Raw genomic sequence first — 15619 nt, forward strand, 5'->3', positions numbered from 1 at the left:
ACCTGGGGAGGCAGGTGCGGAGGTGGCCGGCCCGGGGATGGCGTGTGCGTAAGACCCGGGGTAGGGGTCAGCAAGCCGGGCGCTGTGAGCGCGTCCCGGCGCGGGCCCAGACCCGGGCGAGGGGCGTCGGTGCCCGCCCGGCGGCCCGGGGCGGTGGCGGCGGCGGCGGCGGGGTGTGTGGCCAGGAGGCCATTTCCTCGCTGCGCCCCTGGCGGAGCCGGGTTTGCCTGCTCTTGGCCGCTGCCGCCGCCGCCGCCGCGCGAGTCGGACTGCCGAGAGGACTGGAGGGGAAACCAGGTCACAGGTTCGCGACGCGGCGCAGAGCAGGCGCCCCGGGCCCGGAGTAAGGCAGCGCCCGGGGAGCGGGCCGGGGCGGGCCGGGCACGCTGGGGGCCGGGAGAGGCGGGGACTCGGGTGCCCCGGCCACACTCGCTTCCTACGCCTATAAAAGTGGAGTGGCCGGGGAGGGCCGACGCGGCCCTGGCTGTGGCCGCCTCTCTTCGCCCAAGGAGTTGACATTTTGCAGGACTTGCGCGACGCCCCGTCGCCTGCGCTCCCCGGGACCCCGCCGCCGGGAGGAGGGGGCGGAGGAGGGTGGAGACTGCGGGGCTTGGCCAAGGAAGGCGCACATCCTCGGGCGGGCGGCCGTGACGCGGCGAAGATTAACTTTGCATGAATAATGTGAGTGCGCTTGGAAAAGAGACCTTCTGCTCCCGGACTCCCCGGGCAAGCGCCCGCAGGCTGTCTGCCCCGGGCAGCGGCGCTCAACCCGACCGGCTCGAGGGCACTGGTAAATTGGCTAGAGGACCGCGCGGAGGCAGCGGGGGAGGGGGGAAGGGGGGAAGGGGGCGACAGTTCCAACTGTCCAGAAGGGTGGGCGGGATGGTGACAGGGTGTCGCAGGAACCTGGAGGGGTGCCGGCGGCGAAGCTTGGTGCGCGCGGGCGGGCAGGCGTGGGTGGCTGGGGGGCTGTCATCCGTCTCATTACCTGCCTCCGCGGGGTTTCTGCGCCCCGGATCTGGGAGGAGGTGCCCTCTCGTGTTCGGGCACCGCGCGGCTGCAGGGAGGGAGCCACGGCGTGGGCAGAGGTGGAACGGGGTGGCTGGGGGCCCCCTCCAATCGCAGCGGCTCTGTTCCTCAAACCCCAAGCCCAGCTGTTGACATGCTCCTTGTGAAATGGAGTTTGGCATCCTCAGCGCCGAACCGAGTGGAAGTTTCCATGATGAGGAAGTTGTGTGACACGGGGGTTCGGAAAAGGTTGGCAGGCACAGGGGGGAGGGTTAAAGGGACTGTGGGTCTCCCATCCCCCTTTTTTTCTCCTGCCCCGGAACTCCGGGGCTTGGAAAGGAGAATTATCCCGAATGTTGGCGTGCGCTGTTGCCGGTGCTTGGCGACTCGGCTTCTCTCCGCCTCCTGGGGGATCGGTGGTGATTTCGCTCGTCTCTGGGTCGCGCTCCTTTTCTTTGCTTGTCTTGACGCAGCATCTTCCTCTGGGTCGTCTCGAGTTCGTTGTGTACCAGTTGTGCCACCTGTGCGACCTCCACCCTCTGGAGGAAGGACTAATTTGGGGGAGTTTTCATTCTTAGTGGATTTCATCCTTCTTAGCTGCAGTTGTCATTTTGGGGGAGGATGTCCCAATGACCATTGTAGCATTATTGTTAGTGCTAATTCTTAAGCTTTCTGATTTGTTTTAAGGAGGCGGGGGTGGGGGAGAGAAATGGGATGAGGTTTTAAAAAATTTTGTTAAAGGTGACATGTATAATTTTCCCCAAATAGGAAATTTTAGAAGAAGCGTCTAGAAGCAAAACAATTCGTAAAGTGAGTCAGAGAAAAGAGTTTACCTGAACAGCCAAGTTCAGATTCTCCATCCTCCTTTTCTCCACACACATCTAGAATTTGTGAAGATTCAAACACTATGACTGATCAGTAAATACATTTTGAATAAATTCTTGCTTGTAATGTTACTGGTCTTAGGTACAAGTGAGATTCAGTATTAAAGACCTGTTTTGAAGTTCAAGAAATTAAGCATTAGATGGACAGTGTACTAATGTCAAGCACAGCAATTTTTATAATGATAAATGTATTAGGTAACGGAGACCTGTTGGGCAATCTTTACTTATTTGGCCTTTGTTCAGTATGCTTATTTACTTTATAATAACATATAGCATGCACTGAATTGCAAAGGAATAAAAATTACATTTTAGTCAAAATGTTTATGATTCATCCTGAATATTCAGAATGACCAACCTACTCCCTAATTCACTTCTGCTTAATTCTTTCTAATTCTGAAACAAGTCAGAGGCTAGGAAAAATTAACAAAAAAGGTGTTTTTAATGTAAAGTATTTTGAGCAGTGAATGTTTTTAGGATATTTTCATGCCAGGTGGCTGTGTTTTAATTGATGCTAACAGAAATTCAGTAGTATATGATTTGTTTGGAGTATTTTATATGAAAGCATTGGTGAACAATCATTTATTTTTTGTGCATATTAAGCAGATACTAGCAGGATTTATTTTTAATTAATTTCTAAGGTTTATTTTATATTGATAGTGGGACCATCTGCTAGTAAATATAATTTGGTTTTATTTCATTGCAGGTGAGAATAACTGATACTGAATATAGCTACAGACTGTTTTGGTTTTTTTATGAAATAATTCCTGTTGGCATTACAATGCTAAGGTACAATTTTATTGACATTGGAATATTGTTATATAAAGTAACTGATACTACCAAGAAGAATAAATATCCCATTTCTCTTCTTTTAGCTTCCTCATAGTAAATTCTGCTATAATTAGAGATGAATTAAGACAAGTTCCTTATAATCCAGTATCTTTGGGAAAGGTGATTTCTTGGAATCTCCTTAAGTGCAGAGAAAGTTGTGGATTCCTTTCTCTCCCTGGGGTTTTTACAATTGTTTCAAGCATGAGGTGTGTGGAGACACAAATGGTATTGCATGTTTCTTACTTTAGTAAGCTTTTCTTTTTCATGGAAATCAGAGTAAAGGTGACTGGTTTCTTTAGCTCCATCTTCTCGTTGTGGTTTAAGGTTGTGTGTCACCTTCTTACAAAGACCTTCCCTGACCAATTGAGCAAGGGCAGTCCCTCATTCCTTTTCAGAACCGTCACACGTTGTTTTATCTTCCTTGGTCTTATTTGCAACCTGAATTGTTCATTTCAGTGGATACTTGTTAATTATCTGTCTCTCCTGTTTAGAATATAGTCTATGAGAACAGGAGTCTTGACTACCTCACTCACTCCTGATTTTCGAGCATCTAGAACAGGACTTGGCACATAGTAGGTGCTAGATAAATCTTGGTTGAATAAATTAATACAGTGTTCTCAAAAATACCTGACTAAGCATCCTAGGTGGATGTCAATTGGGCATGCCAAAATCTGTGCAGTGTGTGTGTATGCATGTGTACACGTCATGTGTATATGTTTCAATCTTTGCTTATTTTTATCCCTTTCTTCTCTTTGAAACAAAAGCTGGCCTGCCATTGTGTGTAGTGACAATGCAGGGTGTTATTTCCACAGATTCTTCTTGAGGGCATTTGCCTTGCTTATGGGGAAATCCTCAGCAGCAGTATATCTGACATGTTACCTTGATTCTCTGAAGATGTTGATCTTCAACTGCCTGAATTTCAGCATATGTATTCCAGAGCCATTGTCAGTGATAAGAACGAAATTCCAGGGACCAGACATCACTGGGTGATGGTAGTGTCTTCTCACTCAACAGGTCCTGGCAACACGTCTGGCCTTGGCAGCCTTGAGGGGACCAAGGGCATGTAATAGTATAATTTGGGCTGCAAAAGTGGCGCTTGGGGAGGGGGCAAAATGGGACTGTCAGGATCCAATACAAATAAAGAGCCGTTGGTGATAGATTTGGAAATAACCTGATACTTACCGTATGTTGTAAGTTGTCAGCCAACCTCTCTCCTCTTTTGCCCCTTTTCAGTTTCATAAACAATTCTGAACCAGATGATTGTGGGAAATATTGCATTACTTGAGTTTTCAAGTAGCCAGAGCATGATACCCAAGGAGTCATCTTCAAATTATTCATGGAAACTCTTGCCAATTGGAAGCAAAAGGAAATTGTAATTGAAGATTATGGCAATTTGTTTTTGTTTATAGAATATCAACTTTCAGAATGTATCTGAGTAAATGCATAGCAAAAATCCCACAAAATAATGAGACTGTTGAAAATGGGAGGGGAAGAAAGATCAAAATCTTGTGGAGGAAGGAAGATAATTACACTAAAATCCTAAGTGCTTACTGCTTTAGACTATTTTATTTAGCTCTGAGCTTCTTAGTAGCCAAGTTAACAGAAAAAAAGGGGGGAGGGTCTGGAGGTGGCATGCATTCAAGTTGTAAGGATAACATATGCAGAGGCCCCAGCATGGTGCCTGGCAACTAGTATACACTCATACAAAATATCAGCTTATATCATGGATAATACTTGGACTTCAATTTTACAGAAACCAAAGTGAGGTTCTTTATGCAGTCTTGTCTCTCACCAAGTCTGAAGGGGAAAAATGCAGAAGGCGTAATGATGAAAAGTAACACAGTGTGGGTTTATCTTTGGGGGCCTGAGCTACTGTGGTCTTGCAGTGGAGATTCTGGTGATGGTCCCCAATGCTGGAATACAGCTCAGAAAACCTAGAGGAATGAGTTGTTAACATGTTTTTTAAGCTCACTTTCCCAAATATCTGGTATCTCAGCCAGGCTTTTGACTAGAGCAATCTGAGAGGGCAAGACACCAGCTACTTGAAAATAATCCTATGGCCATAAACATCACTGAACAGGTGGCCCCTGATGCTTTGTTCTTTAGTCTACATAGCTCTTACTACATTGCAGGAAGCTTGTTTCCATGTCTGTCCCCACCTCTAAGTTGTGATGAGGTGCTATGTGTGGGTTTATTCATCCTTGGCTCCCTAGCGCCTAGCAAAGAGCTTGGCACATGGGTGCAGGTGAAACACTAGGAATAATGAATGGAAGGGGGAAAAGGTGGTGCTTCTCTTGTTCTTCTATGTACTTCTTCTATGTTGGCATTAAGTGTCATCTTCTGACTTGGTTTTGCCCAAAGTGAATGTGTGCTCCCTGGCTTGCATCATATGTCCAGATCGTAGCTGACTGTTTTGCTAGAAGGGCTTATTCCAGGGGCAAAGCTGGTCGAGCAATGGATGGCAGGTTAACTCCTTGCTTTATTTAAAGTCATTTTGATTCTTTGATTTGATGCCTCATTCAATCTACAAATATTTGTGTACCTATTCTGTGTCTGGCCCTGCTAGTCATTTTTCAGCATGCAGCCTAGTGACCTATGAGACAATGTGCATATGTTAAAACAAAGGGATTCTGAAATTGTCTCCACTGTGATTAAATGGATATGCCTACTGGAGTCTCTCATACAGCCCCCTAGATGAAATAAGGTTATTTTGTTTCTAAGAAGGTGAGTGTGTTGTGGTTCCTGTTGCTATGTGTATTAGTGTAAATTCCAGTGAGATTCACCCAAGATTCTCTTGTATCCAAGTGGTGTTGGGTTGAATATGTTTAAGTGAGTTTCTGATTAAGAATGTTCACTCTCCAATTTAAGTTCCCAAACTCGGTTAGTCAATTATGGCATTTAAGCAAGTGGCGGGGAGTATCCAAATCACTGAGTCACAAGTCATATCATCTCAGGAATCTGGCCAACTGACAGCTAGAATAGTGATTTACGTTCAATGCTAATGTTGTTTGGTCCCTACTGTCCTAATTTCAAGGGACTTTGGAGTCTTTATGTACTGGCAGTTCCACTTGTGTGGTACTATTTTTATTGAGTGAGAAACTGAGCTCTGCTGTGAACTTAAGTATCTTTTTCAAATAGCAAATCAGGAGAGTCTGGAATTAGGATCCAAGAACCTTGACTCTCTGTCCTGGGAATCATATTGTTGCTTTTCTATTGTGACAGTCAGTCCTAACAAGACAGTTTCTGGAAGATGTGTCTGATGGATGTAGATATGCTTGATAATAGTGATCATTTCTCTTGCCTCAGACATATTAAATTTGCACAATATGTGGATCTACTTTTAATAAGCCAGAATACCTGCATTTGAGGCTTTTGCCAGAGAATATAACCTTCAACTGTCTGCTGGGCAATGCTTACCAAAAACTAAATGATATTTACTTAGAAGTGTTTGAAGGATAGGAAACCAAAAGACAAATTCATGGTCCAGCTCATCACTCTGAGGGAGCTTCTGGCTTACATATCTGAGTTCTGTTTTACCTTTATGATCTGGATGTTTTATTCAAGTTTTTATTTTTCCTAATCTTTTTTTAAACGAACTATTTACATTTTATTCTTTGTCAGATACACATACGTGGACAAGCACATAAATGCATACATGTCTGTGTGTTTTAAGAGTGGACTGCAGATGAGGCACATATAATAATTAGGAAAGCACTGATATGAAGTAAGTTACTCATTCAACTTCCTAGTTCCAAAAGAGGGCCTTCAGGGAATCATGGCTTCTCTTCTGTGATCAAGAATTTGGGGATTTATCAAAAAGTCATGGGTGGTAAGTCAATTAAAGCAAAAGCGTGGACGAAGGAATGCAGGTCTACAGTGAGTATGTCTTCATTATTTGGGAACATTCTCACTTGACTCCTCTAGAGACTCAGGAATGTGTGCAATGAGCAGAGTTGAGAAGATAGTCTTGGTTTTAGTGGCATAATATATGATCATGACATTTGGGAACCTGTTGAGTATTCCAACTCTTATAATATATTGCTCATTGGTTCTCAAGACAATTCAGATATACTTCTCCCCCTTTATTATTTGTTTCATTTAGGACTCTGTTTTCCCAGATTTCAGGAATGTCTGCACAGAACAAGTGCTCAAAAAAAAAAAAAAAGATTGGTGATAACAATTATAACATTCCTGGCACTTGGTCATCTTTTTCACATTTCTCTCTCACAGGCATTAAATGTCTTACCAACTTGGATGTCCGTACAAGTAGAATCTGTCTTGGTGACAAGCGTGTGTCATATTCTCACAGATAGTGAAAAGGCACTGCTTGGCTCTGGCTTCTGCTCTGGTTCCTGTGCCCACCTTCAAAATCGTGGTGGGAAATGCCACAGTCACCCTGATGTCCCAAGCCACAAATCCTGTCATCATTTTCAGTCCCTCCTACTTACTCCTGAATATGTTGGCAGATCCTCATTTTATTTCACTTTTTAGTTATTTTACTACTGTATTTGCTTATTTTACTCTCTGCTCAATTATTTTTGGGAAATCCTGAGTTAATAACTTAATGCAAAAGTTTTCAGAGCCTATTTTTATACTTAGTGTACATTATAAATATCCAAGAGTGGGGAGAGCAGGTAGCAAAACTTATTAACTTATTTGATCACTATATTCTTTGAGTGTGTGTGTGTGTGTGTGTGTGTGAGAGAGAGAGAGAGAGAGAGGAAGAGAAACACCTCAAGTGGCTAAAGTTCAGTGCAAGAGGTTGTGAGGAACAGTTTACTGTATTACACTTTAAAAATTCAGGCTCCTTTATTTTAACTTCTTACCACATTTCATGATAAGAGGTAAATCAGACAAGCAGTATCTAGTGCCACAGAAGAAGCTTTTTGCTTCTTCACAAAAAAATCTAGCAATTTTTATACAATACTGGTTAATATTGCCCACTGTTGAAGTGTTTTGCAGTGATGTAAAAATCCTTCTTAATTTCTGTTACTTTAAAAATATTATAATAATAATCTTTCCTTGACTTTGTTTCTGACGTTTACATGTATTAGTTTGCATACATCAGAAAATGATTTGTTTCTAATATATGTATTTTTGTTTACTTTTAAAATTTCACTTAAGCTTCATTGTAATTACTACAGTTCCAATATTTAGAAAGCTAGAAAATGTATTTATATCTGAATTGTAGCTACAACAGAGGAAAGCATAAGATTGTACACTTTTGCATTATTTTTGCTTTAAAACAAAAGGAACCAGGGGAACTTTACACAGAAAATAATCTTTAAAACAATTCAGGTTAATGGCCTATGTGGATAGTGAACCTATCAATTTATCCTGTAGTAGTTATAAGGGACTTAAAAAAATATCTTGTCCTTCTGAGGCCTTGTGAAAAAAATCCTAGGCATTTGGCTTATTAATTTGACCTCAAACTCTATAGGTTCATCAACATAAGGTATTGCTAAGGTGAAGGCATGCTGTGGAATGAACTCTGCATGCATTCATTTATTATTCATTAAGGACATGTGTTCAAATTTTTCTTTCTTGAAGTTGCCACAAAAAGCAAGACTTAAAATAAGTAAGTTTTTTTCTCCCAGAATCTAGGCATCCATCCATCCATCCATCACAAATGCATGCATGGGACATCTGCTAGGTGCCAGCCACCATAGTAGGTACCAAGATACCATGGTTAACATCTAAATATCCTTGCAGTAGAGATGCTCAAAGTCTTCTGGGACAATCTACAAGAAGTGTAGAGCATGTTTCTCAATAGCAGACACTATTGGCATTTGGCCCTGATAATTCTTCTGCATCTCCGCACTATTGGTGTTTTGGGCCAGATAATTCTTGGCCGTGGAGGGCTGTCCTGTGTGTCGTAGGATGGTTAGCAGCATCTCTGGCTTCTACCCACTAGATGCCAGTAGCTCTCCCCACCCACCAGGTGTGACAATAAAACATGTCTCCAGATATTGCTAAATGTCTACTGGGAGGCAAAACCACCCTTACTGAGAACCACTGGTGTAGAGGTTAAGAACCAGGGCTGTGGAGTGGGAATGTGTAGATGATGTGATCCCATCTGTCCAATTTTGCTTTGGTTGCCTGTGCTTTTGAGGTCTTATTCAAGAGATCTTTGCCCTGACCAATGTCTGGAATGTTTCCCCAAGGGTTTCTTATGGTAATTTTATAGTTTCAGGTCTTAGGTTTAAGTCTTTAATCCATTTTGATGTGATTTTTTAATGTGGCACGTGATAGCGATCTAGTTTCATTCTTCTCCATATTCAATTTTCCCAGCATCATTTATTGCAGAGACTGTCCTTTCCTCATAGTATGTTCTTGACACCTTTGTCAAAAGTGCATTGACTGTAAATGCATGGATTTATTTCTGGGTTCTCTATTCTGTTCCATTGGTCTATGTGTCTGTTTTTATGCCAGTACGATACAGCTCTATGGTATAATTTGAAGTCAGGTAAGATGATTCCTACAGCTTTGTGTTTTTTGCTCAGGATGGCTTTGTCTATTCTGGGTCTTTTGTGGTTCCATATAAATTTTAGCATTTTTTTCTATTTCTTTGAATAATGTCATTGGTATTTTGATAGGGATTGCATTAAATCTGTAGATTGCAAAAGAGACAAGGCTTGGCGTGGTGGCTCACGCCTGTAATCCTAGCACTCTGGGAGGCCGAGGCAGGTGGATGGCTCAAGGTCAGGAGTTCGAGACCAGCCTGAGCAAGAGCGAGACCCCTGTCTCTACTAAAAATAGAAAGAAATTATATGGCAACTAAAATATATATAGAAAAAAAATTAGCCGGGCATGGTGGCACATGCCTGTAGTCCTCGCTACTCGGGAGGCTGAGGCAGTAGGATTGCTTAAGCCCAGGAGTTTGAGGTTGCTGTGAGCTAGGCTGATGCCACGGCACACACTCTAGCCCGGGCAACAAAGCAAGACTCTGTCTCAAAAAAAAAAAAAAAAAAAAAAAGAGACAGTCAACAAAGTTAAGAGACTACTCACGAAATTAGAGACAATATTTGCAAACTACATATCTGACAAGGGATTAATACCATAGTATGTAAGGAACTTAACACAATAGGAAGAAACACAATAATCTGATTTAAAAATGGGCAAAAGATCTGAATAGACATTTCTCAAAGGAAAACATATAAATGGCCAACAGGTATATGAAAAAGTGCTCCACATCACTAATCATCAGAGAAATGCAAATCAAAACTACAATGAGGTATTATCTCACCCCACTTAAAATGGCTTTTATCCAAAAGAAAGGCAATAATAAATGCTGGCAAGGATGTGGAGAAAGAGGAATGGTTGTACACTGTTGATAGGAATGTAAATTACTACAGCCACTATGGAGAACAGTATGGAGGTTTCTTAAATAACTAAAAATAGAAATACCATATGATTCAGCAATCCCACTGCTGGGTATGTATCCAAAAGAAAGGAAATCAGGCGATAGAATAGATATCTGCACTCTTATGTTCATTGCAGCACTATTCATAATAGTCAGGGTATGGAATCAACCTATGCCCATCAATGGATGAATGAATAAAGAAAATGTGGCACATATATACAATGGAATATTACTCAGCCGCAGAAAGAATGATATCCTGTCATTTGCAATAACATGGATGGAACTGGAGGACATTATGCTAAGTAAAATAAGCACAGAAAAACAAATATGACATTTTCTCACTCATCTATAGCAGCTAAAAGAGACTGAACTCTTGGAGATAAAGAGAGTAGAACAATGGTTACGAGAGCCTGGGAAGGGAAGTGAGGAGGGGAGGATAAAGTGGGGATGGTTAATCGGCGTAAAAATACAGTTAGATAAAAGGAGTAAGATCAAGTAGTTGGTAGCACAATAGGGTGACTATAGTTAACAACAATTTATTGTATATTTTAAAATTACTAAAAGAGTGGAATTGGAATGTTCCTAACACAAAAAATGACAAATGAATAAATGCTTGAGGTGATGGATACCTCAATTACCCTGATTTGATCATTACACCCTGTATACCTGTATTAAAACATCACATGTACCTCATAAATATGTACAACTATTATGTGTCTGTAATAAAAATTAAAAATGTGAAACAATAAATGAAATTATCTAGTGTTTGACCCATAGTTAAGTGTTCCTAAACATTAGCTATTCATAGTGGTGGTAGTATTAATATTTCAACAGGCAATTACAATATTGCTAATTTCTATAATATAGTTAAGTACAATGTGCAGTGGGAGCACATCGTGAGGGGTGGGAGTGCTCTAGGTGGAAAAAACATGATATACAAATGTATGAAGTGGAGGTAACAGTATGAAGCATTTGGGGAATTGCAAGGAGCCCAGTCTGACTAATATGCAAAGGACAATGAATGAGGCTGTTGGGGCAGGTAGGAGCCAAATGGTGAGGGCTTCCTTAGCGCAAAAGGAAGATGGACTTTGTTTTGATAACATGAAGAGACTGAATAATGTTCAGCAAATCAGATTTTTATTTTAGAAGAGTTGTTTTGGATAGGTCTTGAGTGGGAGGGAGACTGGAGGTGATGAGCCCAGTTAGAGACTCTGAGAATAGTCCACTGAGAGATGGTGGCTGCTGGGGCTGAGGCAGTTATATATTGCTGTGATGTCTTTAGGAACAGATTTCACTTTCTCCAAGATGTGGCAAAATTTTTCTAATTTAATTCCAATAATGAATATTTTTAGCAAGCCAGCTCTACATTTGGGGGAATTTCAAGTTTAATTTGAAAGCCGATTACATGATAGATTCTCTTTAAAATGTTTTCAAATGAAGCTTAATTTAAAGACCATCTCACAGCCTATTCATAGTTGAATACTCAAGAGTTTCTCTGCCATTGTATGCATATGCCTATGGTTCCTGTGTCTGACAGAAACACTTCTACATGACTATATTGAAATAGCTTTGACGTTGTTGTATTAAGATTTATTATTTAGTATTAAGTGTTGATTTTCTAATTGATGGGAATTTTATTTCTTTAATGATCAAGATTAGAGATGGGTGAAGAATAGGAATGAATGAATGAATGGATGGCATTATGGAAATGCCACCTAATTAAGAATAAAAATATATTTTTTGGACAAGTCTCTTGGCTTATCTGAGCTTTAATTTCCTTAGTCATAAAATGATAATTATAGATAAATTAGTTAATCTCAAAGTTATCTTGAGCTCAGGGTTGGCAAACATTTTCTATAATAGGCTATATAGTAAATATTTTAAGTTTTTCAGGATATACAGTCTCTGTTGAAACTACTCAAGTCTGCTATTATAGTGTGAAAGCAGCCATAGACAATATGTAAATAAATGGGCATGGCTGTGTAACAATAAAACTGTATTGATAAAAACAGGTGATGGGATATAGTTTGCTAATCACTGCTAGCCCAGCACTGTTCAATAGAAACATAATGTGAGCTACATATGTAGCTTGTAGCCACATTATAAATAGTAAAAAGCAACCAATGAGTTTAATTTCAATACTGTATTTTAATTTACCCAATACATTCAAAATATTATTGACATATAATCAGTATAAAATATTAAGAATATTTTACTTTTTAAAAAAGTCTTCAATATCTTGGTGTGTGTTTTATATAATACTTGCAGCACATCTCAACTCAATATCCATTTGTGGCAAGTAATTACTGAAATTGGATGACATGACTCTAGAGTTAAACATCTACCATTCTATCAGTTTCCATGCAAAAATAAATTACGTGCATTATTTCAAGTGATTAAGACACTTTCTTTTTCTTTCCACATATATTGATTAGTAAAACACTATCTACAGTTAAAAACAAAAATGCACAGTGGCTAAAACAAGTGTGTTTATTTCTCACTCATGTAAAGTTGAAAATTGCTATTCCTGATTGATTGGTGGCTCTGTTGAAAGGCAGATTGAATTGGATGCCTGGGTTTGCCACCTTCTAGCTATGGTCTTTCTGGCAAGTTCTTTAACCAGTTTGAACTTCATTCGCTCTATCTGTGCATTGGAAGTAGTATTGGTACTTATTTCACAGCACTGTGGAAGAGAACACATGAGATACTGACTATAAACTGCTTTGCCAGAACATAGTGCCTCGTGAGTGCTCAGTACGTGGAAAACAATTTTATTATCATTTTATTATTATAAAAGCTGTGAAATTGATTATGCTGAGTAAACCTGCACCCTGGAGGTATAGGGTGTTATTCTCCAAATGACAGGAAATCAGAGAGAGACCTGGAAGTCAGCCTCCAGATATACTTGGTCATTTTGCATCATTATTCTTTATTTAGTTCTAAATTAATATTATGTGTTATTGGTAACAATCTCCGTTTTATAGATGATCTGGTATTTTTCAGCCTCAAAGAGGTATGTTCCAGGATCAAAGAGGTGTGTTCAAGTTAGTGAATACTCAAAGGTTTGCAGAAAATAAGCATAATAGGTGCTCAGTTACCTTCCCAGGACTCCAGCCTCTTGAACACAAGTTTGGCTTTCCTACTTACATTGAATGTGGTGCTATAGCTAACCACTTTACTTCCTTTTTTTTCACAGCACTTATTCCTCTCCCTTCATGTCTTTCTGCTGTCCATATTCATATTTCTATCTTTGAAAGTCCAATATGTATTTTTCCCTGCGTGTGTTTCAGTCTAGTGTCCCAATCTCCTTTATTCAAGGAGCTCTTGAGATCCTGCCCTGATTAATTAGGATCTAGATCAAAATTCTCTCTGGTTCTGCCCCACTGATATATGTGACTTCAAAGGCAGTTTCCCTCACCCCTTTGTCCACAGGTAATATTACATGTTTAGTCACTGACTATATTTATATTTCTTCACTGTTTAGTGTCCGTGCCTCTTATTTGTCAATGAGATACTTCCTTGCTTGATTTTAAGTTTCAAGAGGGCAGGGATTGTGTGTTAAACAGTTTTAGCACAGTCTAGAAGGCAAGCCCATCAGGTAGGTGCTGAGTAATACTTTCCTGATGTTTTGACCAACCACATGTAGGCTGTTTTCATGTAATTAGGATGAATCTAATTTTAAAATGAACAACCGCGTGTCCTTAGATGAACCAGAATATACACTTACAAGGCCCTGCTGTCCTGCATTATAAATAAGGGAATAGGTTGTCCTGCAGAAAAGCTCTGCTGTTCTTTTCTTTTCCCTTAAAAATAAAAGCCATCCACACACATAAGAACTGAGATAGATGATCTCGTTTCCTCAACTAAGTTGGCAAGAATTCAGGGCCCCAAAGTGGATGTTCTCTGCAAAGATGAAACCCAGCAAAAATCCACAATCTGATGAATTGTGAGCAAACTTCCTAAGACTGGCTTATGGTGAATAGACCCCAAGCTTGGCAGCCTGATTCCTCAACTTGTATGACAGCAAGAACTTTCTTAGGTGACAGGTTCAAGTTTCTGCAGAGACAATATTCTGAGACTGTTCAAAAAGTGTAAGGTTATATTGCTTTTTAAAATTTTCTTTTCGCCAATGTGTGGACCCCCCCGGACCCAGAACTCCTGTGGAAGCTTCCACAATGCCTAGCTTTTATGTAGCCTTTATTTCTTAAGATTTTTAGCATCTCAGAATTCCCACTACATGGAAGATGAGTGATTGGACATTGCCCTAAAGAGATGTTACAATTCATTTCTCCTCATTGTCTAGCAGTATTTTGAAAGCACTATTTCATGTTTGCTGTTTTGTGGTTTTAAGTCCCCACTGGCAATTCATTAAAGTTTCATTTGAACCATGGCAGTTGTTGCTCCTCATCGTTGCCTGTTCCCAGCACTATGGTGAGAGCCCCTTCTCAGAGTCAGTGTTGTTACTTATTAGGGTTCTTGTACAAGTTTGACTTTAGGGGCATTGGAGACTAATGGGGATTATGTTAGTGCTCCCAAGTCATTTTATCTCTGCCATACTTGAGCAAAAGATGTGGTTTGGCTTATTCTCTCAATGGGAGAGAATGGAATGTGCCTGAAGTGGTGTTTCTTATTTTCTCAAAGAAGGGGGACCAGAGCCTGTGGCTCAGAGGAGCCTCTGATGATGCTGTGCTTGGGACCTCAGGGATGGAAAACTCAGCCAGTCTCTAGTAATCCTGGGGCCCCTCCTGAGGGAAGGGCAGCAAGGTTTCTCAGCCTCCGCACTGCTGACATTTCAGGGCAGATAATTCTTTGGTATGGGGGTCTGCCCTGTGCCTTGTAAGATGTTAAGCAGCGTCCCCAGCCTCCACTTACTGGGTCCCACTAGCACTGCTTCTCCCCATCCTCGGCCTCAGTTGTGACAATCAAAAATTTCCCCAGACATTGTCAGGTGTCCCCTGGGGGGCAAAATCATCCCTATTAGAAACTAAAGTTTCTTGGACCTTAGTGCCTTGGACCTTAGTGCCAAATCTTAATCCCTCTCTCCCCCAAGCTTCTCATCAGTTATAGTTGTCCATTCTTTATGATTCTATTCCTCTTGAGTGGGGGAAGACATTTCAAAATCTGGGAAATTGAAACATTTTCCCCAGTAGATCCTAATATACCTCCTGCCCCGTCTGCCCATACTCTACTCTACCCAGAAATATCTCTCTCTGTCTCTACCTGCCCCCGTTTACTCTTTTCTCCCCATCTACATTGTGGAAAACTGCAATTTGGAGGATGCCGCCTTTCATTTCTGCCTCCTTTTTAAAGGCTCCTGTTCAATTCAATAAAGCAAATACCGTCACAGCAAATCCACTAATAAAGTATATAGTAAGATGCAACATTATTTTAAAAATTGTGTTCATCCATTCATTCTTTTATTATCCAGCATTTATCCAGCACCAAATGTGTGCCAGGTATATCCTTAGGTACAGTGGTGAGCAGCATATTCCCCATCCCTCCAGATACATACACAAAATGATGATGTAAAAAAAGA

The 15619-nt window shown here is 41.0% G+C and overlaps 1 protein-coding gene across 2 annotated transcripts in view; it reads left to right on the forward strand.

Moving 5' to 3' along the window:
• The first annotated feature begins 470 nt into the window (after nucleotides 1–470).
• THRB (thyroid hormone receptor beta) overlaps nucleotides 471–15619 on the forward strand; it is a 357640-nt gene continuing 342491 nt past the window's right edge. Inside the window, exon 1 of one of the 2 annotated variants that reach the window (XM_045537904.1) lies at nucleotides 471–681. The gene's annotated coding sequence lies outside the window, so the exon portion shown is untranslated. Of the gene's footprint in view, nucleotides 791–15619 lie in introns of both variants that reach the window. The other variant, XM_045537896.1, reaches the window with a different exon arrangement.

This window comes from Lemur catta, chromosome 1 (genome assembly GCF_020740605.2).
Source record: "Lemur catta isolate mLemCat1 chromosome 1, mLemCat1.pri, whole genome shotgun sequence".
NCBI classification, from domain to species: Eukaryota; Metazoa; Chordata; class Mammalia; order Primates; family Lemuridae; genus Lemur; species Lemur catta.